At 45.5% G+C, this 22,359-nt stretch overlaps 1 long non-coding RNA gene across 1 annotated transcript; it reads left to right on the top strand.

Moving 5' to 3' along the window:
• The first annotated feature begins 9,305 nt into the window (after positions 1 to 9,305).
• Positions 9,306 to 10,048, top strand: LOC146812169 (uncharacterized). The gene is made up of 4 exons (XR_014965878.1): positions 9,306 to 9,355; positions 9,460 to 9,564; positions 9,660 to 9,739; positions 9,829 to 10,048. It is a non-coding gene; the product is annotated as an uncharacterized LOC146812169 (long non-coding RNA).
• Positions 10,049 to 22,359: the final 12,311 nt, after the last annotated feature.

The raw sequence follows: 22,359 nt of genomic DNA, 5'->3' as shown, positions 1-22,359 counted from the left end.
GCAATCGTCTGTCTCTGTCCTTTGTTGTTTTAATGACATCGCTGGTTTCTCCGGTTGTTTGCGATGGGTCTGGTTCTTGGCTCTAGTGAAAGGCGCCCATCGACTGCTTTGTTGTGCTAAGAAGTATGCATTTCTTCATTTTACAACACCAGGCTCCCCGCGGAGCGCCTGCTTCTTGCTCTGGTGTTGTTTATGTCCTCAGGCTGCTCCCCGCCCCTTCTCACCTCTATGAGAGCCAGTGCCCCCTTTGACCCTCTACCTGCCGCCCACCCCCTCCCCCGCCTCTTCTCCCGGTTCACACCTTGGTGCTTTCATTCTTAACGTCACCTCCAGCTCGCATTTTCAGAGAGGGCCCGAGCTCCCTATCATCGACATGAGGAGAAGGAAGAGAGAGGGGGGACAGAGGAAGACTTGGTGGGGTCGGGAAGACGGATACGGTGGGGGGTGAGAGTGAACAAAGAGGGGGGGAGAGAAAGAGAGAGAGAAGCAGTGGGGAAAGAGAGACCGAGAAGTAGGGAGGAAGGAAGATGAGAGAGCAAGTGGAGGGGGGTTGGGGGTGTCTGGGTGAGCGAGAGCAGCTTCAGAGAAGTGAGACCTGTGTCCTAACTCCGCAAGTTAAGACAGCGGGTCCAAAGGAGAAAGAACCAGGCCAGACAGAGTCGGTCCAGGCAGTGTGCACGGAGGCAGGCTCGGTGGGTCCAGAAGAGGGACAGGGCAGGCAGAACAGCTCCAGAGAAGGTCAAGCAGAACCGGACCAGGGCGAGCAGATCCGGACCAGCAGATTGTCCTGAACAGGGAGACGGCGCGATACACAATCAGAATGTAATGTTCAGCTTTTGGGCTGCCAGTGGGTAACTTTAGGGTTCAGGATGGGTGTGGGTTTTAGGGTGCCAGGGAGTAATTTTAAGGTTCAGGGTGGGTTAGAGATTAGGGTGCCAGGGTGGGTATAGGTTTTGGGGTACCAGTTGGGTAATTTTAGGGTTCAGGGCGGTTATGGGTTTTGGGGAGCAAGGGGGGTAATTTTAGGGTTCAGGGCGGGTTTGAGTTTTTGGGGGGCAGGGGTAATAAATAGGGTTCAGGGTGGATATGGGTTTTGGGGTGCTAGGGGGTAATTTTAGGGTTCATGGTGGGTATGGGTTTTGGGGTACCGGGGGTGATTTTAGGGTTCAGGGCGGGTATGGGTTTTGGGGTACAAGGGGGAAATTTTAGGGTTCAGGGTGGGTATGGGTTTTGGGGTGCCAGGGTGACAATTTTTAGGGGTCAGGACGGGTATGGGTTATGGGTTTTGGGGGGCCAGGGGGGTAATTTTAGGGTTCATGGTGGGTATGGGTTTTGGGGTGCCAGGGGGACAAATTTAGGGGTCAGGGCAGGTATGGGTGCCAGGGGGGTAATTTTAGGGTTCAGGGTGGGTATGAGTTTTGGGGGGCAGGAGTAATTTTAGGGTTCAGGGCGGGTATGGGTTTTGGGGTGCTAGGGGTAATTTTAGGGTTCAGGGTGGGTATGGGTTTTGGGGTGCCAGGGGTGTAATTTTAGGGTTCAGGGTGGGTATGAGTTTGGGGGGGGCAGGGGTAATTTTAGGGTTCAGGGTGGGTATGGGTTTTGGAATCTAGGGGGTAATTTATGGACCAGGGCGGGTATGAATTTTGGGGTGCCACAAAAGAAAGAGATGGCTGTGGCACAACAACCCTATGATGTATGAGATCATATGCGGCCTGCTTCCTGCCCCCCATGGCTCCTCCTGCGCCCCAGTGTTTCTTGTGTCCCACCTGGCACACATCGTGTCGGAGGATGGTGATGAGGTTAACATTTTGCCCCCCCCTCCCCCGGGAAAAATTCCTGCGGACACCCATGCTGTCAGCATACATCTACTCAGCTTTTGGCTGCTAGAATGCTGATGTAGGACAGCCGCTCTTCTGGAGCGAATTGAAGCCTGCAGGATCTCTGGTGACTAATTGTGTTCTTTTCAGAACTTACTACTAACGAGAAGATATCATATTTATATTTGTCTTATGCTACGGGATTGTTGGTGAGTGACTGGGCTGATTGCACGTGAAAGCAACAGCAAGAAAACAGCATGAAAGTCCACAGATGTCAAAGGGCATGGCCTTTAATTAGGGATCGCCGGGGTAGCAGCTACCTCCCACCCCACCTCTCTTCCTTTCGACTCCTGGTCTTATTCTAGCAGCCCTGGCTAAAATCAATATTTCTCTCTTCTGTCGCGAACAGCGTGGTGTTGGGTCTTTTTACTATGTTATACATTTTGTAAAATGTGGTCCTAAAGGTCTTTACTGTTTATTAATACTGTAATGAGAATATAGGCACTTGAGTTGTATGCGCGCCTCAGAGGCCTCGACAGCTGCGTGTTGATATGTGTTTGCATGACATGGACACAATAACATTAAGTGGGCAAATACCTTCGCTTCACATGAAGAGCTGGGATCAAATATCGTCATGGAAGGGTGAATGTGTTCACCAGGGCACCTGCCTGCGCTTATCAACAATCCTAGTTTTGCTAATTTTTTTTGCTGATTTTTTTCATGTTTTATGTTGTCCGTGTTTTTCATTTTCATTGTTTGTTCCCATGTATGGTTAATGTTCATTTTTGTATGACGTGTTTTTGCCATTTTTAAAGATACTTAAGTTCTGCATCACGTTTTTTAGCAGAAGGCGCTGGGTGTCCCGCAATAAAAGCAGAAGGACGTGTCAGTGAAGAGGTCACATCAGTGAAACTAGAGCAGAGTGCCGAATTAGGTTAAACGACTTGACAGTTGTTAAGCGCTAGACAGAGAGCAGCCAGTAAAATCCAGTATTTTTATTCAGGTTTTAGTACCGGAATTCATTAACGTGTCTCTCGGGCTCTCATTATTGCCTGATAAGTAAACTGCGACTTAAGGAAACATCAGTGCTGTAACGAAGATCACAACCTTTTGGGAGAGCTACGTTACAAAATGAATCATTCATTGCTGTAAATCGTAGCAGTCGTTTTCACCCACATCAGTGGTGCACATTTATTAACATTGGAAGGTGGAACGTCTAAGGTGTGTGCATTAGTAGGTGTTCTCTTTTTGTTGCCTTTAATTTAAGCCTACGTGTGCGATCTTGCATTCCCCACGAGTTAGCTATTTTATAATGTTGTTGTTTATCTGTATTTTTTTCTGTGCATACTTTGAGGCTTGAGCCATGACAGGTGTTTGAGGGGTTTTGATTGAGCACGCAGGCGCTAAGGCTAAAGTCAAACAAAGTGCCCGTCAGTGGGTTGGCCTCTACAGAACACACACAACAATATTTGTGTATTCCATTTGCAACTGAAATTCTGTGGAAATGTGTGTGAAGGGGGTACACTGATGTCAAAATATTTGCAAAGCAAAAGTAAGAGAAATTAAAGTACTTATATTTGAGGGAGTGCAGCGCATGTTGGGGGCGGTGAAGTGACAGAGATGTGAGGAAGGGAATTCGGGGAAGAGTGAAAAGATGTGCAGATGGACAAGATATGCAGAGAAAAAGAGGATACATATCTAACATAAAGCACACATAGTTGAAGGCCAAAACCCCTTCCACAGGCCTAAATGCTATTTAATTCACAGACTCACTATTTCAGAATTTCAGAATTTAAACATTTTCAATGTTCATTATTTATAAGAAATCATTGTTGTTACTCATTTATCTTAACCCCTTCGCTGCGGCGCGAACTCCGCCGCAGCGCTGGGGTGGTTTGGGGGGGTTGACGGCGCTGCTGTGCTCATGACGGAACCACGCCGTCATGAGTCACGGGTGAGCTGTGCTCATGACGGCGTGGTTCCGTCATGACTCCACCCACTCCGCTAATCGCCCGCACAGGCGGGGAATTAGCGCTGCGTGGGAGAAGTGGCCGCCAACGGCCGCAGCATGACGGAACCACTCCGTCATGAGCACAGCGCACCCGTGGCTCATGACGGAGTGGTTCTGTCATGAGCGGGGAAGGGGTTAAACAGCTAATACCCAGTGACAAAGCCAATCATACTGACAGGCTTTAGGTGTATGTCAGTTGTTGTGCCATTTATCTGGATAAAATTACATCTCAGTGAGAAACCAAAATACCGGTCTGATGGCACACTATGGGAATCACAGAAATGTATTTGGCATGTTCCTTTATAGGGAGCACCCACTTTTTTCATCTCACTTCAAGACCTGTCTGCAAATATTTCTATATGACAGGTTACAGCCAACAGCTGTGAGTGCTTCCCGAAGTCTGGTTAGAGCATATTTTTCCAAAGTTAATGCTGCATGCAGTGCAAGACACTGGGCAAGCATACATTTTAAAGGGCTAAAGTTGTTATCATACAGAACAATTTACATATTACAGTAACTGTTGAACAAATTAATGCAAGAAGATACGGGGAAGTTTTTAATGTGTTTAATATTTCAAGACTATACGTTCCCACTGCTTAATAAGGCTTTCTTTATTGCTGCATTCCTTTGCTTTAAAATGCACCATTTGCCAATCTTTTTTAAATTTCTTTCTCAGGAGAGGGACTCTCCCTAGACCCCAGGTTTGTCCATTGAACTTGTTCAAATCGCTAACTAGTGTTTGCTATTGGAAAGGGTAGAGCCAAAGAAGTCTTGCTTAGTACCCTAGCCCCCTTCAAAAGTCAGAATTGCTTGGCAACCCAGAAATTCTCTGAAATAATGTATGAGTTTTCATTTATGAATGCCTAGAAGAACTGAATTTTTAGTTCATTTATCACAGAAATAGTGCTGAAAATCGCACCAAAAAGATACCAATTTTTTTTTATTTCTTCACGGGGGAGAACCCCCCTGAACCCCCTTTATTGCCATCGGGCTCGCTCGCTGCGCTCGCTCGCATATGTTGATTCGTTCTGCATACGCCTCACCAGTTTCAAATTCCACCAGCCGCCACTGGTTCCAGGATAGAATTTACTAATAACTTTTCTTAACTGGGTGTTTTATTTGATAAAGATGGCACATGGAATCATGCCATCAAGACTAGGGCACTGCTATTTAGAAGTGCCTGTATGGCTTTACGGGAAATCGCCAACAGATTAGATACAAATCTCCCTAGAGAGATGCTTACTATTTCTAAGGTTAAATGTGTTAGTAAAGCATTATACGGGGCCTGCATATGGGGGTATGCAAATTGTACAGCATTGCATTAGCGCAAAACAAGTTTTTGAGGTACTTGCTTGCTACACCTAAAAGTGCCTCAACTTTTGTGTGCCACACAGAGCTGGGTGTCCTGTTTCTGGCTGATTAAATCCAGATTCAACCTATTTTGCTGTGGCACAAAATATGGTTGACTGAGTACCACGCCCTAAATCGGTCAATTATAAAAAACTACTTAAAATCAACCCTATACACACGAATACCGTGGTTGAGATATATAGAAAGCTTTTGTCAGGACTTGAGGCATTCAGACTATTTTACTTATCCTGAATCTCTATCTGAAATCAGCAGGAAGATTTAAAAGCTAACTGTTTAACACATCTAGAGAATATAAGGATGTCTGCAGAATTGTGAAAGCCCACTGTTTTAAGAAATCGGCTTATTTTAACCAGCTATGACATGCAATTATACCTGAGGGCTGTACCGAATCAAAAGCATTGATACATTTTAACTTGTTCCACTGCATGGTCACCTTCCCCGAACCTAATGATTGGTCCTCAAACTTGTGTAAATGTCCCTGTGATAGCTCCTCAACACAGTGTACAATTCCTGTAGTTCTTTTCTGTAAATATTATAAAAAGTGGAGGACATAATACATATTATGTTTTGTAAAACACTTTTCGTTTACCCAATGTCGTCAGGCGTATCTTTTTTTACAGTCCCTGTCCACTATTGATATCTGTTTAAGAATGCCATGCTTTTATGGAGTGCCTTTTATGCCAGGAAGAACATTTTGATAGCAGAAACGAATAACCCCATCGGATAGGGGAAGAGCGTTTAGAAGAGTCATGCTGGTAAATTGATTTGATCTGTACATGGAAAACATAAATTTATTGTTCTCTATATGTAAGTCTATCAACAAAAATTAAAGTAAGAGAGAGGAAATAGGATCGTATGGCAGACCCAGATCTGAGGTTCTTACCCTCCTGTGTTTTTCACCTCTGATCTCTGATTACATGTACTGAATTTTAATGGGTGTGAGCTAATATAAGGTATAGATGAATTTTAGATTGGTGTGGAATGAATTGTGTTTTTACATAATGATATAACACCTAATAATGTTTGGTATTTTGTAATATATATGTGTACCTATATGAAAATGAAATGATATCTGATAATGTACTGTACTGTGTATCATATATGTATATTTTTATTTTATGTGCTTTATTGGTCTAATATATTTTGACCGAATGAAGATTATGATGATGATGAAATGGTAAGTCATTGCTAAACACAGCGCCCCCGACCTGAGGTCAGCGCCCTCCCCCAGATCAGTGCTCAGTGCGGCTGCATCAGTTGCACTGCCCTAAAGCCGGCCCTGGTGAGGCAGAAGAGCAGAGCAAGCCAACGCCGCCATTATTGGTTGGGCTCGGTGTGCAGGGATGACGTACCCATAACCGGTCCAGCTATGGAAGTCGTTCCCTGGCAGTATGATAGGGTAAACATTGGGTTGTTCCCATTTCTGTATATGTTGTTTGAGATAGCATGTTCACCTAGTGGTATAATAAATAGAGAGAATTGGACGTGGGTCGGTATCAATAAGAGGCTTGTTTTCCACAGGTAGGCTTCGTAGGACTCTCTCCCTAAAGAATTAGCAGGTAAAGGCAGTAACTTGGTAATTGGTATGCATGCCATTATACATGGCTGAATGTGAACTGGCTGCATGTTCCTGCTGATGACCCTCAGCTGGCAGTGTTATATCCGTTCGGGAAGGAGGTGAGTGGCGGCATTGGCAGAGGTGATAGCCGACAGGAGCACCCTTGTAACAGGAGGGTTGCCTGGTGGTGGTATACACAAGTACACCTCAACAATCGGCTCTTGAAGTTATGAAAATAGCCCTGGAGTGCAGGACAGCACCAACGATGGTACCTACAGAGTTTAACATCAAATTATTCCGAATTGCAATGATGAAGAACTTTTTCTTCTTTCAGGGTCACTATTACCTTCAAACCAAAGGAGTAGCGATGGGGGCGGCCTTTGCCCCAGACCTGGCGATTATTTTAATGGATCATTTTGAGAATTCATTTATCTTCAGCGACAACAATCCCTATAACAACAAGGTGACTCTGTGGAGGAGGTACATAGATGATATCCTCATGATCTGGTCTGGCGATCCAGTGGAGTAGGGTCTTTTTTCACACATGGCTAAATCAGAGGAGTCAGAACATACAGTTTACCATACATTTTGACCCTAGAGAGATTGATTTCCTCGAAATCACTATCAGAAATGAGAACAACACACTGTACACCACATTATATCGGAAGCCAGCGGAACGCAATTCACTTCTCCGCTATAACAGCCATCACCCAAGAGGTCTAAGGGACAATTTACCATTCGGGCAGTTCCTGCGTATCTGTCGGAACTGCTCCAAGAAGGAAGACTTCATGTCAGAATCAGAGGAGTTGAGTGATCGACTACTGGAAAGAGGGTATCCGAAGAGACTGGTCAAGAGAGCACGTAAAAGGGCTTGGTTCAGCCCTAGGGAAACGTTGTTGACACCAAGAGAAAGAGAATGTGATTCCATACGGAGGATGATTTGTGCCACTAGGTTTTCGACACAGAGTAACACCATTAAGAAGGTGGTCAACAAGCACTGGGGCCTCATATCAGACGCCTTGGAACAATCGGACCTACGTATGCATTCTTTCAGGAAGGCTAAAAGTGTGAAGGACCACGTGGTACATTCTTTTCTGGACTCTCCGGAGGATCCATCCCTTCAGTCTCTATGGAATTTATCACCCACACTAGGCCATTTCAAGTGTGCCCACTGTAAGGCCTGCAAGATCACGATTCAAACGAAACAGTTTGTTTATAAACAACACACAATTGACCTCAAATCCTTTACGAACTGTGATACCACCAATGTTATTTATGGAATCATCTGCCCTTGTGACAAAATATATGTCGGGCAAACGCAGCAGAAAGTAAAATCCCGCATATTGCAGCATTGAAGCCGAATACGATGTGGAGTACAAGGAGTGCCCCTGGTGGAGCACTTCAGAAATGCTAAACATGGACCAGCCGACCTCAAGTGGGTGGTCTTGGAGAAAGCTACCCTTGGACCCAGGGGAGGTAACATGGAAACCATTTTCAGTGTCAGAGAATGCAAATGGATGTCCCATTTAGACTCTATTCATAATGGCCTCAACGAATTGGACGCTAGCCATGCACAGCTATCGTGCCTTGTATCAGAATAATACACCTGCACACTCTGTAATAGCTGTGGCATACACCTGACCTCTCCTTTCTGATCACTTACATGTGAACTGCTTGCCATTAATGGACAGGTATAGTGCTTAGAACATCATTCCCATACATTGTCAATACTTAAACTATAATACATACAAGTATCAATCTATTATGCACGACGTGCAAGTTGTGTGCCTCATCTCTAATTTGGAACGTATGATGTTTGTTATATATATGTACTGGATTGTATTTTTTGTACAAATACTCCAAATAATGTAATGACAAGCAAGATGTATGTCCCATTTTTTAATTAGAACATGGGATCAGTAGGTTTACATTTGATGCCTGCTATGTATATAGAACATGCCACTGCTTCTGGCAACTCTGCACTTGATTATGTCTCTATGTAAAACCTCCCAAACAATGTATCAGCCAAGCATGACTACACATACGATCCTTCTTGAGGGAGTGGGCGCACTTTTATTTCTCGTCTGAATTGTGCGCACTGGGCCTCCCGATATATATCCTGAGTGCCCCTTTCTGCCTGTGTGGCATATATCGGATCCTTTGGGATAACAAATACACTGTTCCAATTGCCATTGGTATTCTGGATTTCAATAATCCTTTTCTTTTTCAAATTTGTAACTCTGTCCCATGGAGTCTTTCTTCCATGGTGGAGCCGCGATGACTTGTCATATTTGACAAGCATCGAGCGTCTGTCATGACGCGGCTCGCTCGTGCACGAGTGAGACAAGCCCCTGCTTTAAAAACAGCAGACGTGGCAGTACTCTGTTTCCCCTCATGCAAGACGGAGGCAGTTTGAAGACTAGAGGTAAGCCCAAATCCCGCGCTGGCTTTAAAGCGCAGAACCCCTTTTCCTCAAACAGATGCTCGGTTGTTTCGGGAGACTGCTAACATGGGGCTAAGAGCAGTTTTCTGTATTTTATTTCTCCTTAGATTAAAAGCACCTGGCAGGCCTCACAAGTGTCACGACCCATTACAGAGGTAATCATCTTTGTTTGTTCAGTGACACGGGCATTGCTATGAGTTTTCTCCAACCTCAGTGGTGGTTGACTTAGGGTCCTATCTTCTTTTCTTCTCTCTTTCAGATTAGTCTACAACGACTCATTGGAACGTTACAGTCCAAGCTAATTTAATTATTTTTGGTTTAATGGCCAATTTAAAGGGACAGATTCTCTATCAATTTATTACAAGTAAGTCTGATCTATTCCGCTAGGTAGTTCTATTGGTTAGACTTTTTTTCTAGTTTGTGGGAGAAATATCTGATGGCCCCCACCTTATTTTTCAGGTGCCATATACCCGCTCTCTGCCTTTGGAGCCTACAGGCCCAACCACTACGATACCACCTACAGTCAGGGGTGGTTCATGGTAAAAAGTTTGGCTTCATCCCTTCTCACCTGTATTTGTTAATCGTGTTTGGTGCCCGTGAATTAAGACCTCTTGTGTTCATTTTCCAGGTGTCCCCCTCTCACCTTCTTCACAGTCCTGAGGAAGACCCCGCCATAAGGGATTAAGCAACCTACATTTCTTCGGGTGTCGAAACGTCGACTTTGTAACTGTCACATGCCAGTTTGATCAACAGCGATTTCTCACTGTGATATTGAACTTTCAATCACGGCTATGCATTTTCTTCTTCAACCCTCACTTGATGCACAATACCTCTCTCCCCCCAGTCTCTTTTTTCTCCCCATGTGGGGCACTTGTTTTTGGCATATTCCTTGATTTATTCGCTGACTCATAAGCAGTTGCAATGTTCAATGTGATTAAATAACATTGGACTTAATATTTACAACGTATTGGTTTATTTATGCTTACTGTGTTCTCAACTGTGATTTTTGTTGAGTATTGTTCTACTGGGACCAATTTTATATTGTACTGTCTTATACCCAGGTCCCAGTGGCTTATTTGGGTTTACCCTTTTCTTGTAACTCCTGGTGGTCTGCATTGGCAAGGTACATGTGCCAGTGTGCCTGATCTGAAAGAGTGATGTTATTGGGTAAATGTAATATAGTTGGGCTAGCCAACAAATTAATAGGGAGAGCCAAACCAGCACAGAGCTAGAGACTTGCTTGGTTCTCACAGTCAAAACATGAGCCGAGCCTCAAAATATTTGTCATGCAAACCACATAGCTTTCAAGGTTTCAGATTGCTATGCATGACATTTTCATAATTTCAGTGTAAATATGAGTGACATTTCAACAACTATGAGTGAGACTTTCTCCAGATATAAAAAATCTAGCAATGAAGATGATGGAAACATAGCAATATCATGATGTGACTTGATGTGAGATGCGAGCAGCTCAGCTCCTGCTATATTGCTGCACAAGTTCGGCGACTTAGAAGGCCTGCCTCACTGACTCACTCGAGTCAGCTGCAGGTGGGCCTGGGGTGAGTCGAGATGCCGGGATCCCATCCATTATTCCATCATTCTGCTGTGAGCAGCTCTCAGCCTTGCCCAGCACTTAGCAGGTTGTTGACAGTAAGAGTCAGCCGTGGCCACCGTTTTCTGGGCCCGTCCGGCCCAGGGTGGTGTGAGTCAGCAGGAATCGATCCATTCCTCAAGATACCGCCATGGTAAGGTCAAAATAGCTGTAAGCTGGTTCCCAGGTTGCTGCGTACGTCTGAGTTGCGGTGCCAGCTAAAGTGCAGCCCAAACTTTATGCAATACTGCCTGCTTTCACTGCGGGTGGCAGCTGAGCTCACCCCCACCTTAGCCTGTGTCTCTAATTCACTCACTCACTAGTAGTCAGGACATTGGGAGCAGGTAGAAAATTCATGTTTGGACTCAAATTAATTGTAATTTAAAATCCTTTGTAATGGCATAGTCAGACTTTACATGCAATTTTAAATATGCCACTTTTAAAAAGTTGGTATTTTCCTGTCCTAAACTTTCTTAAGCCTTCTAGGAGTTTCAAGCTGCCTCCAGTGTTGAACTGGCCGATAGAGCAATCAGACTGTGCCCTGTAGGCTGGTCTAATATATCAGAAAGTTGGCCGTTTTTTTAAAAGCTGTTGGCTGGTTTTATGGCTAGGAGGGCCAGTTTTTGCTGTTGATTTACCTGATATTACCACTTTTTTGCAACATGCTTCGCTAATGGGGGCCACTTTTATTTTGGTGCCTTTGCCTATTTTTTATCAAGTTCAACCCTGGATGCTTGGGCCTGTTAATTGCTCCAACACCAGGAATACATATTGGGCCCAGACAGTGAACAATAGAACCTAGGTGTAGCTGAGAGAGGGCCGCCCTGCCGTATGTGAGGGGTGGAGCTGCTCGCTGTCCCACTTCAATTGTAAAGGCAGCCTCCAGAACACTCACAAAGACCTTAACACCAATCTATTGTTATGTCAGACCACTTGGAGCCTGAGCAGAGAGGAAGGAAATCCCTGAACCATCGGTGGTGGGAAAACTCCAGAGGTTTCCTATACTTCAAAGCTGGCGCCAGGTATAAAAATAGGACCCTCTGACCCACTCTTCAGTACACTGCTGGACCTGTGGATATTTCAAAATGACTGCTTTGTTTCCCAGAGGACTGACCTGCTGCTTGAGGCCTGTCTTGTTCCTTAGAGGATTGCCCTGCTGCTACCAAAGGACTGGCATGCTGCTTGAGGCTTGGCTTGTTCCCTGAAGGACTTCCCTGATGCTTGAAGCCTGCCTTGTTCTTCAGAGGACTGCCCTGCTGCTTGAGGCCTGCCCTGTTCGTTGAGAAGGAGGACTGGATCTTCTCCTGCATCCCAGACAAACCTGAGTGACTCCAAGAGTCAGTTCGATTACCTCCTGTTCTGAGCTACAGGGACACAACACGCTCCAGTGGCCTCCCTGCAACCGCCCAGCTGACTTGCTGCAACTGGCCTTGCTTGGACCTGTAACTGAACCTGCCTGGACCCACAATTGGCCTTGCCTGAGCCTTGCTGGCCTCTGCTGGAGTGAGTTCCTGATATCCAAGATGTGCCTCCCCAGGTCCTGGACCATTGCCTGACATCAGTTGACCTCCTCTTGTTATATCCTACAGTTTTGCTCTGTGTACGGACATTAAGAAGGAAACTTTTCCAGCAAACTAACTTGGTCCCTGTATCCAGCTCAGACATCACCATGGTTGGCGTGAACTTGTGTCATTGTCCCAGTCTAGCCCTACCCGATAACCAGAGTTAGCACTTTCTGCTTCTAGGCACTATTTTTACTTCATCCTTTTAAATTGTATACCAACAATTGCACTGATAGATTTTTGTTGTTTTGGTCTCTTTTCATTCATTACATTTTACTATATTTTTCAAAATTATTTTGGGATAATACTTGTGTAGTGTGCGCACTTTACTACTGTTTGGTTGCTGCATAAATACTCAACACAATGTCTCTGATTTAAGCCTGACTGATTTTGTGCCAAGGTACCAGAGGGTTAAGCATAGTTTAATTTAGTGGCTTTTGTGGTTCACCCTGACAAGGACTGTGGTTGTTGCTTGAGAAGTGTTTTTATCCCCTCAATCAAAACCCAATTTCTTACAATGAGCAACTCCAGATCATTATCCAGAATAGCTGATATGGAGCCCTTTCAGTTTGGCCTCAGGTAGGTGCTGAACCTACACTAGTCAGAGTATTTGGAACCCCGATTCTGTCTTTTGAATAGCGACAGGAAGTAACCGATTTCCTGGAGTAATCAGCTCCAAGTGGAAGCATTTTTATAGTGTTTGTATCGGATACTGTACACGGAACCACTGCAGCTTTTGCACTCATGAACTCAGGACTGATTGTTCACTTATTTATTACCATCACAATTTGCTGTCACATCACTTGTGCCCGTCCTAATGGAACTTCATTCTGCCCTGTGGTCCTCATGTCACAAACCAAATGATGGCGAACTAGGATCCAACTTGATAAAAAAACACAAGAGTAAACCTTAAATTAGTTATCTCACTCAAATCCTGAAAGTAGTAAATAGCCCATTGTTGATAATTATACCATTTGTAATGTTATATTCTCTATGGTTCACATCATTCCCTTTGATCACTGAGGTGTCCCTATGAGCAAGTAAGGGCTGAGAAGAGGTGCTTTGTGGCAGCCATAATTAGCAATAACAAAACTGCCAGGGGCTGATTCACAGAACTAATCTGTGATGAAATCCTAAACTTACTACTTTTTGTATTCACAGAAGGCATTTAGTAGTAGTAATGTTAGGACTCCTAGCTTTACTACTACTAAATGCCTTTTGTGAATACCGATGTAATCAAAACTGTAATACCTAGAGCATTTCCTTTAGAAATTACATATATGAGAGGGTCTTATTGGCATCAAAATTATGGTTAGTGCTCTAAACGACTAAAATAAGGACATATTTTCTGAGTTTTCAAATAGCGACAAAGCACTTTTAAATGATTTGTTATCTTTATGTTTTTTTATCCAGTTGACCACTTGATTAAATGTTGCACTTAGGGGAGAGGATGTGGTGTTACTTCCAGAACTGCAGACTTTGCAACTGGGGAACCAGGTTGGAGTTTCTGCTTCAGCTCGACATTCTGTGATTCTGGTCAAATCACTTAGTCTCCCCATGTCTACAACCAAAATGAATTTGTTCTTGTGTGATGTAACCAATGCTCATGTAAAGCACTCCAATACCTGACAAGTCTGCACTATATAACACTGCAAAAACACAAAATAATAAGTGTTTTGCACACTTCTGTCATTGGGCTATATTTGGGCTACATCTGGGTGATTTTGGGCTACATTTGGGCTCTTTTGTCTCCGGTGGCCATCTTGGGAGATTTATTTGTTATGAAGTTTCCTAATTTCCTCATGTACTGCAGTCTCCTCAGTAGGAAATGCTTTCAGTTTTTTACTTTGATTCCATCATGAAGGTATTCAGATATGTCACACATTTGTCATGAATTCTGAAAGTTAGCACTCTAGTTGCTCATTAGATCACTGTAGTAAAACTACTGTTCACCATGGAAGTCTGCTCCTGGTATTAAAAGTGCATGTTTCAGTCTGCATGTCAGAATTTTTAATGAAATAGAAGAGGATTTGAGAAGTCACTCAAAATGTGCCCTCATTTTCTTTCTTCAGCATTAATCATAATTTCTATGGCAAAATGAACCCCCTCATTGTGTTCCTTTTTAAATTAAATGTGTTAAGTGTTACCAGTTTATTCCAATCAAGATGGCTTCAGGTGTGCCATACTTTTGTCATAATGAAGACAGTAAGCGCTCTAGTTGTTTTTAAGAACACTCTGGGACATTCTGTCATTGGGCTATACTTGGGCTACATCTGAGTGATATTTGGGCTACATTTGGGCTCTTTTGTCTCTGGTGGTCATCTTGGGAGACTTATTTGTTATGAAGTTTCCTAATTTCCTCATTTACTGCAGTCTCCTCAGTAGGAAATACTTTCAGTTTTTTACTTTGATTCCATCAAGAAGGCATTCAGATGTGTCACACATTTGCCATAAATTCAGAATGTTAGCACTCTCTTTGCTCATTAGATCACCGTAGTAAAACTACTGCTCACCAGGGAAAACTGCTGCTGGTATTGAAAGTGCATGTTTCAGTCTGCATGTCAGAATTTTTTAATGAAATAGAAGAGGATTTTAGAAGTCACTCAAAATGTGCCCTAATTTTTCTTTCTGCAGCACTAATCATACTTTTTATGGAAAAATGAACCCCCTCATTTTGTTCCTTTTTAAATTAAATGTTTTAAGAGTTACCACTTTAATCCAAGCAAGATGGCTTCAGGTGTGCCATACGTTTATCATAAGTAGAACTGTTAGCGCTCTAGTTGTTCTTTGGAACACTCTGGGAAGCTGCAGTAGAACACAAAGGAATCAACTGACAGTCTCTGCCCTTGTTGGATGTACATGTTTTACTGAGAATGTCAGACTTCATTCTCACATGACTGAGAAAGATAATGTGAATTTACAGAAAATAAGCTCTCAGTTTAGCTTATAGATCACCTTCTATCCTCTGTGGGAAAAGCATGAGAAAATATTTTTCTCTCAATCATGATATCCCAGCAGAAGGCTTTTTCACTTGGTGAAATCACCTTAGAACATACCACAATTCCTAAAATGAGTATGGTACCATCAACAAATGATTTATAATGTAACTAAAGTCTTAAAACCTTCTATTAACTGCAATGCTTTTTAATGAGGTGCTATCATGTATATTGATCCCAAGATGGCTGCCAACACTTCTTGGATGAAGTGCTGACAGCCAATCAGATCTCAGGATGAGATGTGTGGTTAGGCTCCGCCCACATATATATATGATTTTACTTTTGATTTTCTCAGGAACTACTGAACAGATTGACACCAGACCTGCAAAAGGCACTTCCCTGACTTGAGGACTACCTCTCTGCCAAATTTCAAGTAATTCTGTTCAGCCGTTCGGGCTGTACCTTCGACTAAAGGTCCTATGGAAAAATGCATTGGGAAAACGCGTTTTGGAAGCCCACTTTTTTCTCGGCCCCCGCTTAACGAATCACCCCGAGACTTTCAGGGTAGGAGCGGAGCGGAGCACCCCACCTATTTTGAAAATTTTGCGAGGATTCATCAACCGGCGCCAAAGTTATTCCAAATAGAATGTTGCGGATTTCCTATGGAAACACGGTCCTAACTATAACTATCTACTGGCGACCTATAACATGCCTGAAAAAAACATAGGTTTCAGGCATGTTATAGTTAGGAATTAGCATTTAAAAAACCTCAGAAATTCACTGAAAAAACCATAGGTTTCAGGGGTGTTATAGTTAGCTGGACTTTTCACTTGTACAAAACCATCATCAGTGATGTCATGAGTGATGTCACTGACCATGTCATGAGTGATGTAATATGTGACATCATCAGCAGTGCATTGCAGGCGCGCGAGTTATAGTTAGCTGAACTAACTATAACGGGGGAATTTCAATGGTTTTGTACAAGTGAAAAGTCCAGCTAACTATAACACCCCTGAAACCTATGGTTTTTTCAGTGAATTTCTGAGGTTTTTTAAATGCTAATTCCTAACTATAACGTGCCTGAAACCTATGGTTTTTTCTGTGAATATATATATATATATTTATATATATATAAATATTTTTTTTAACAAATCTTGAAAAACTGAATAGAATAAACATGTAAAAATATATATATATAAATATGAAAATAGACCTTGCATTCTGATCATGCTTCTGATATTAGACACTGGCCTCATATATATACAAATCTGAGATTCTTTCACCAGCCTCCTGCATCCCCTTTGTTTAACCCTCCTGTTTTTGTCCTTCTATCGTCACTACACTTCAACTTACTCTGCGCTGTGCACTCCTTCCCCCTTTCTCCCCTAAGGTTCTGGCTGTTTCTACTGATCTGAAGCCACCATGTTTGTTTTCAGTTCTGACTGACAGAAATACTACAGCTACACATTCCCTGGTTCCATGAAGGGCCTTCTGATTCGGATACGCAGGGGAAGTGGGTGGGTGGCAGGACCACATTGCCTCTCTTTTACTTCTCTTGCGTCTTTGTGGATTCGTGAGGAGCCCAGAGAAGGCATGAAGTCACACTGCAGTGCTCGCCTTTCCTCTGAGTCCCTCAGGCCTGTACTGGAGGCAGAGCAGGTACTGTCATCAGCAGCCTTCCTTCTGCATCCCATGTGTCAGCGAAAAGACACTTGAGGCAAGTGAATGTGGCTGCAGGCTCTCCTGCATTCTGGTAGGAGCTTTTGGAAGTGATGCTAAACTGCCCTGATGTTGAAAGAGTGTACAATGATTTTAAGCATGGACTGGTGTAATGTTATGCCACAGTTCACAATCCTCATTTTCTGCTGTGACCTCTATTTGAAACATAAAAGATCAATATGTTAATCTTGAATGCACTGCCAGTTCGATCAAACTCATCCCACCCAGTCCTGAGAAGAGGAATTTTGGATACTGATCTCAAAGCAGAACTTCCGAGGGGGTGGTTGGCACTCAAGAACACAAAGCTGGAGATGCACAGGAAGATGAAGGCGTACAAGAGGAGCTCCCCTGCTCATCAAAGGAATTTAAACAACCAGTGGCATGAAACTATATCAACTGACTGGAGCTCTGACCTAATGATTAGGAAGAGGACCTACTGCAGAGTTCTCACCCTGGTTTGGGAGACACTTAGTCAGCTGTCTGCAACTGATAAAAAATGAATTAATATTAGCTGAGCTTGATTCGAAGGAAAAGGGCAAGTAGAGCAATCTGAATCTAGTTTGTATGGTTGGTAATCTCAATTGAAGCACTGATATGCATAAACAGAGAGGTCATACCTTAACAGCTATACATATAAAGTGAAATGCTAGAGATTAGCATATTTCTTTGACTATTACAAATAAAACCATAATTTGAAAAGGGCCAATCTCCCATAAAATTAAATTTTGTAGTTGTGAATTAAGTAAGGTATTTCTTAGTTTTGTATTTGTTTCGTGTAAACTGGTTTCTGTATTTTTGTGTATTGTTTTGAGGTTCAAATTATGGAAATTGCTCAGGTGGGGGTCACATCCTATGACTAGTGATTCTGTGCAGTCCACTGAAATCATAAAGGTTCTACGGTTCTACAGCTCTTCCTAGGCTTGTTTGAAGGGGTATTGGGGTCTGCTTAGGAGCCTTTTGAAGGGCACTTTTTCCTTTATTCATATGCCTGGTGCTTATATTTTAATCCTACTACTTTTCTTCCCACCTGATAACATCAGTTATTTGGGAAAGGCTCTTATAATCATCGCCCATCCTTATGTCCTCAATGATCATTGTACTAACCTGTCCTGTTTATGTGCCCTCTTAGGTTGCTGGAGAGAAAACCTTACTGTAGTGAAGAGGTCCACGCAGGAAGGATGTAATTCAGTAAGGTTTATTTCATGAAGATAACAAGTAGTAAGGTTCAGGACATCAAGTAGGTAAGTAGTAGATCAGAACCCCACCAGGAGCTGCCTGTCAGCTGCTCAGCCCATGACCAACTGTCACTCTGCCTCTCTCAGTCCCAACATTCCGAGGCATCATCAGACTCCAACATTCTAATGAGTCAGAGCACAGGCACTGGCTGAGCAGGGGAGGTAAAACACCTTACCATATATATGCCGGATACTACATATATCCCTTTTCCTTTTAACAGAAGAACAATGCAAAATAGGATAAAAGATAACGATAGAGAACAAAGTACAGATAGCAAGAAAGGAACAACGGAGTGACAGAGAGAAAGTGTGAGCAAGACAGAGGGAACAGTCAGGTAGGAGAATACGAAAAAGAAGCAAAGAGCAAGAATATACAAGTGGGAAAGACCCAAACACTCCGACAATGAAACGAATACGAAAACACAGGAGTACCGAACAGGAGATAGAGCAGAGATAGGCGAAAGAAGCAGAGAGTGAATAAGAACGAAAAGGTTAGACGCATACCCACCAACAAAGGGTAGGAAGGAGAAGGAAGCAGAGGAAAAAGAGAAGTAAACAACCAGAGAATAGAGAGACATAGACGCACCAAGGACTAACCCCCGAATGCACCCACTGGCCAGGCAGGCAGAAAGTGACGAAAGAGCAAGGTACAATGCAAACCGGACACCAGCCTACACACAGACACAAGGAAGAAGGATGGAAGAAGGATAAATGATCTCCTCCGAACAAGGAAGAGAAAGAATGAAAATACGAACGAGGGAAGGCTGGAGACAAAGGACGACAACAAGCAATGCGGATCCAGAACCAAGGATGAAAGTATGATAACATCACGAGGAAAGCTGGACATAAGTGAAAACAGAGAAGAGGAAAAGAAATACAAAAGTGCAACTAATCCTCTCCCAAATTTCAAAAAGACAATTCAAATAAAGGATGAGAGTAACATTGCGTTGAAAAAACAGCAATATGACTTAATGTAGAAAGACAATAACAGCCAATGGGACTAAGACCCATGACCGTCCTCTACTCCTATGCCAGAGTGTGAGGGGCACTGTGAATGGGACTGTAACCCATAATGTGAAAGCCCAAAAAAGGACAATCCCCCGCGTAGAGGTACAATGCAGTGCAGAGTAGAAATGGGTCAAAAACCCATCAGACGCACCCTGAGTGAGGGTAACCATGTAAATGTAAATGGGACTGTGACCCATAAGACGGTGCCCTGTGCGAGGGTACTAGTGTAAAAGTAAATGGGACTGTGACCCATACTACGGTGCCCTGTGAAAGGGTACCTGTATGAATGTAAACGGGACTGAGACCCATGGAACGGTGCCCTGTGTAAGGGTGAGAACCGTGTGTAGCCCATGTAGGCAAGAATATGTGGGCAAATGGGTCTTGTACCCATTCCCAGACAAGAATATATGGGCAAATGGGGCTAGTACCCATTACCATCCTTGAGTAGGAAGAAATAAAGAGTGAAATGTACCTGTGGTATGACCAATGGACCCCAGAAGGTGTGTACCCAGAGTCCATAATCACAATATGTAGCCCATGTAAGCAAACGTAAAGTGAGAAGTAGGAACACGTGGCCATAGCCATCCCTGTGAAGGGAAATGTAAAGTGTAAATAAGTACATAGCAAGTAGGCAATTGTGTGAAAAGCTAATTGGTGAAAGAAAGACAAGTGCAAAGTATAGAAATGTGACAAAAACAGTGAACCCGTGAAGGTTTGAAACCAGCATAAATGAATGTGAAACCCACCAAGCAATCGCATGTGGAATAGGGTGGAGGATGGACATTTCCTTAAAAATATACCACAAGGGGCGTGGCTACGAGCATCAAGATGGCGGTCGCACCTTAGGTGTGCTCCTGACCCCTCCGTCATCCGCTCGGCCATCTGTGTACATCGGGACTCTCTGCTATCTGGCATCGTGGGCATTGTTGCTAGGGGGCCGCCGGAGCTCTGCTTTGGAAGTTGGTGGCGTCCTGGAGTGGTGTGTGCGGCCCTGGTCTCCCCGGCCCGCCACATGGCATTTCTAAAATGGCAGCCTCCTCCGAGTAGATCTTGAGCCTGCAGCGACCCGCATCCCTAGACTGTATGTGGCTGTGTTCGTCTGCGGTCTTTGGCTGGTCTCCCCCCGTAGGACCGGGGCACATTGTGGCTGGTGTCCGCCCATCGTGAGAGGGCGGTGAATTCGGCCGTCAGTCGGGGGACAAAATCAACGTACCTGCGGCACCTGGCGGTCCGCGGCCCTCCTGCCTGGGGTTGGCTGCTACTCCGTGGTGGACCCGGCTCTGTCTATTGTGGGTCGGCTCGACGGGGGCCCTTGCTCCTGCTATCGGGGTCCTGGGGGGGCCTGCATGCAGTGCCTGGGGACGCCGGTGCTCTCCTGGCTGATCCTGTGGCCTGGGCCTGGCTTGGTGGATGCTGGCCGCTGCCGCTGTTGCCGCACGGTGTCCGGCACTGAGGGCCTCTGCCGGCGGTCTGCTTGTGCGGTGGCACTGTCCCAGACACGGGGCCCCAGTGCGACGCAGCTGCTGGACTTGCTGGTGAGTCGTGCTTGAACCCCCGGGGCCTGGACTGTAGGCCTGGATGCCATGGGCCCCCATTGCCTCCCAGCGGTGAAATTGTTGGGCTGGTGCCTGCCGGGGCTTGGACTGATCACGCTTGGCGCCGCGGGCTCCATTGTGTCATGGGGACAGCCTGAGGTGGGCGGAGCTGAGTTCTGGAGGAGCGACGCTGTGTGATCTGCTGCGGAGGTGCTCCTTCGCTGCCCCCCCTCCTGGGCCTGGGTGGACTTCTCCAGCGTCGCAGGCCTCAGCCAGCGGCGGAATCCTTTGGGGTTGCGGTCCTTCACGGAGGGTCATCACCGGTGCCCTTGGGAGGCCTGCTGGGAGCGGGCCTCTCTTCCTCACCAGTCCCTGGGCTCAGGCAATGCTCCTCGAGGTGGAGAGCCAGCGGAGGCCGCATGGGGGAGAACTGTAAGCTTCCTGATTGCCCCTGTTGTGCCTGAGGCCTGTGCTGCTGCGGCGGGCTCTGCTGGCGGTCGGTGGGAGGTCAGCGGCAGGCGGCGAGCTCTTGCGCCTTGGACTGGAGGTAAGGAGTGTGGGTGCCGTGGCATCTGGGTTTGGGTGGAGGATTCGGCAGTCGGTCGGCAGCAGGCGGGTGTGTGAGGTTCCGGTTAGCACAGCTTCCCTCCCTCCATCCCGTCTCCACCCCCTCTCCCTCACTCCGGGCGCACCCCCCGCAACCTGCGTCGGAGGTGAACTGACCCGGCCCGGGCCTCTCCTCCCCAGGCCCGGCGCTGCCCATTATTGTGTTTTCGTGGTCACCTGCCACATCAGTCACGGAGCTGCTGCCATTCCTGCGGACGCAGTATGTGGCCCAGGACTCCAGAGTGGGCTCCAGCTGGGGGGCCCTTGAGATCCCGTTCCTCCCCAGGGACCAGAAATGGGTAGATCGGACAGGTCAACGGAGGTCCCCGCCACCCAGACCAAAATGGATCGCTTCACCACCCCGGAGGGGGGGGCTACTGGGTGAGTGGCTGGGCAGGAGGCTCCTCCGTCCGCTGAACTGGCCACTATCCCTTAGGCTATCCACACGTCCCAGACCTCGGTGGAGGGCAAAATCACAGACGTACGAGTGGATGTGACTCTTATCAGGCAGGACCTTCGCAACACGAACGCCCAGATTAAAGAAGCTGAGTCCAGGATCTCCTCTGTGGAAGATGATGTGCAGCCACTTAAGGGGCAGGTGGCCCGTCTTCAGTCCCATACTCAGGAGTTGCACCGCCGGGCGGAGGATGCGGAGAACAGGTCCAGACGCAACAACCTCCGCCTGGTGGGCTTTCCGGAGGGAGCGGAACAGGGTCGTACAGTGTAGTTCCTGGAGAGGTGGCTGAGGTCGTAGGTTCCCGAGGGATCCCTATCCCCTTGGTTTGCGATTGAGCGGGTCCACCAGTACCTGGCCCCCAAGCCGATGCTGGGCGCTCCTGCCCGCCCGATCATAATGCGGGTTCTTAACTTCAAGGACCGGGACATCATCCTGTCTGAAACCCGCAAGCAACAACGGCTCCTTCATAAAAACTCTGCCATTATGATCTTCCCAGATTACACCCGTGAG

The sequence above is a fragment of the Triturus cristatus genome, chromosome 7, assembly GCF_964204655.1.
Source record: "Triturus cristatus chromosome 7, aTriCri1.1, whole genome shotgun sequence".
NCBI lineage: Eukaryota > Metazoa > Chordata > Amphibia > Caudata > Salamandridae > Triturus > Triturus cristatus.
Note: the sequence above shows the minus strand (reverse complement) of the source record. Positions and strands in the feature narration are given on the sequence as shown.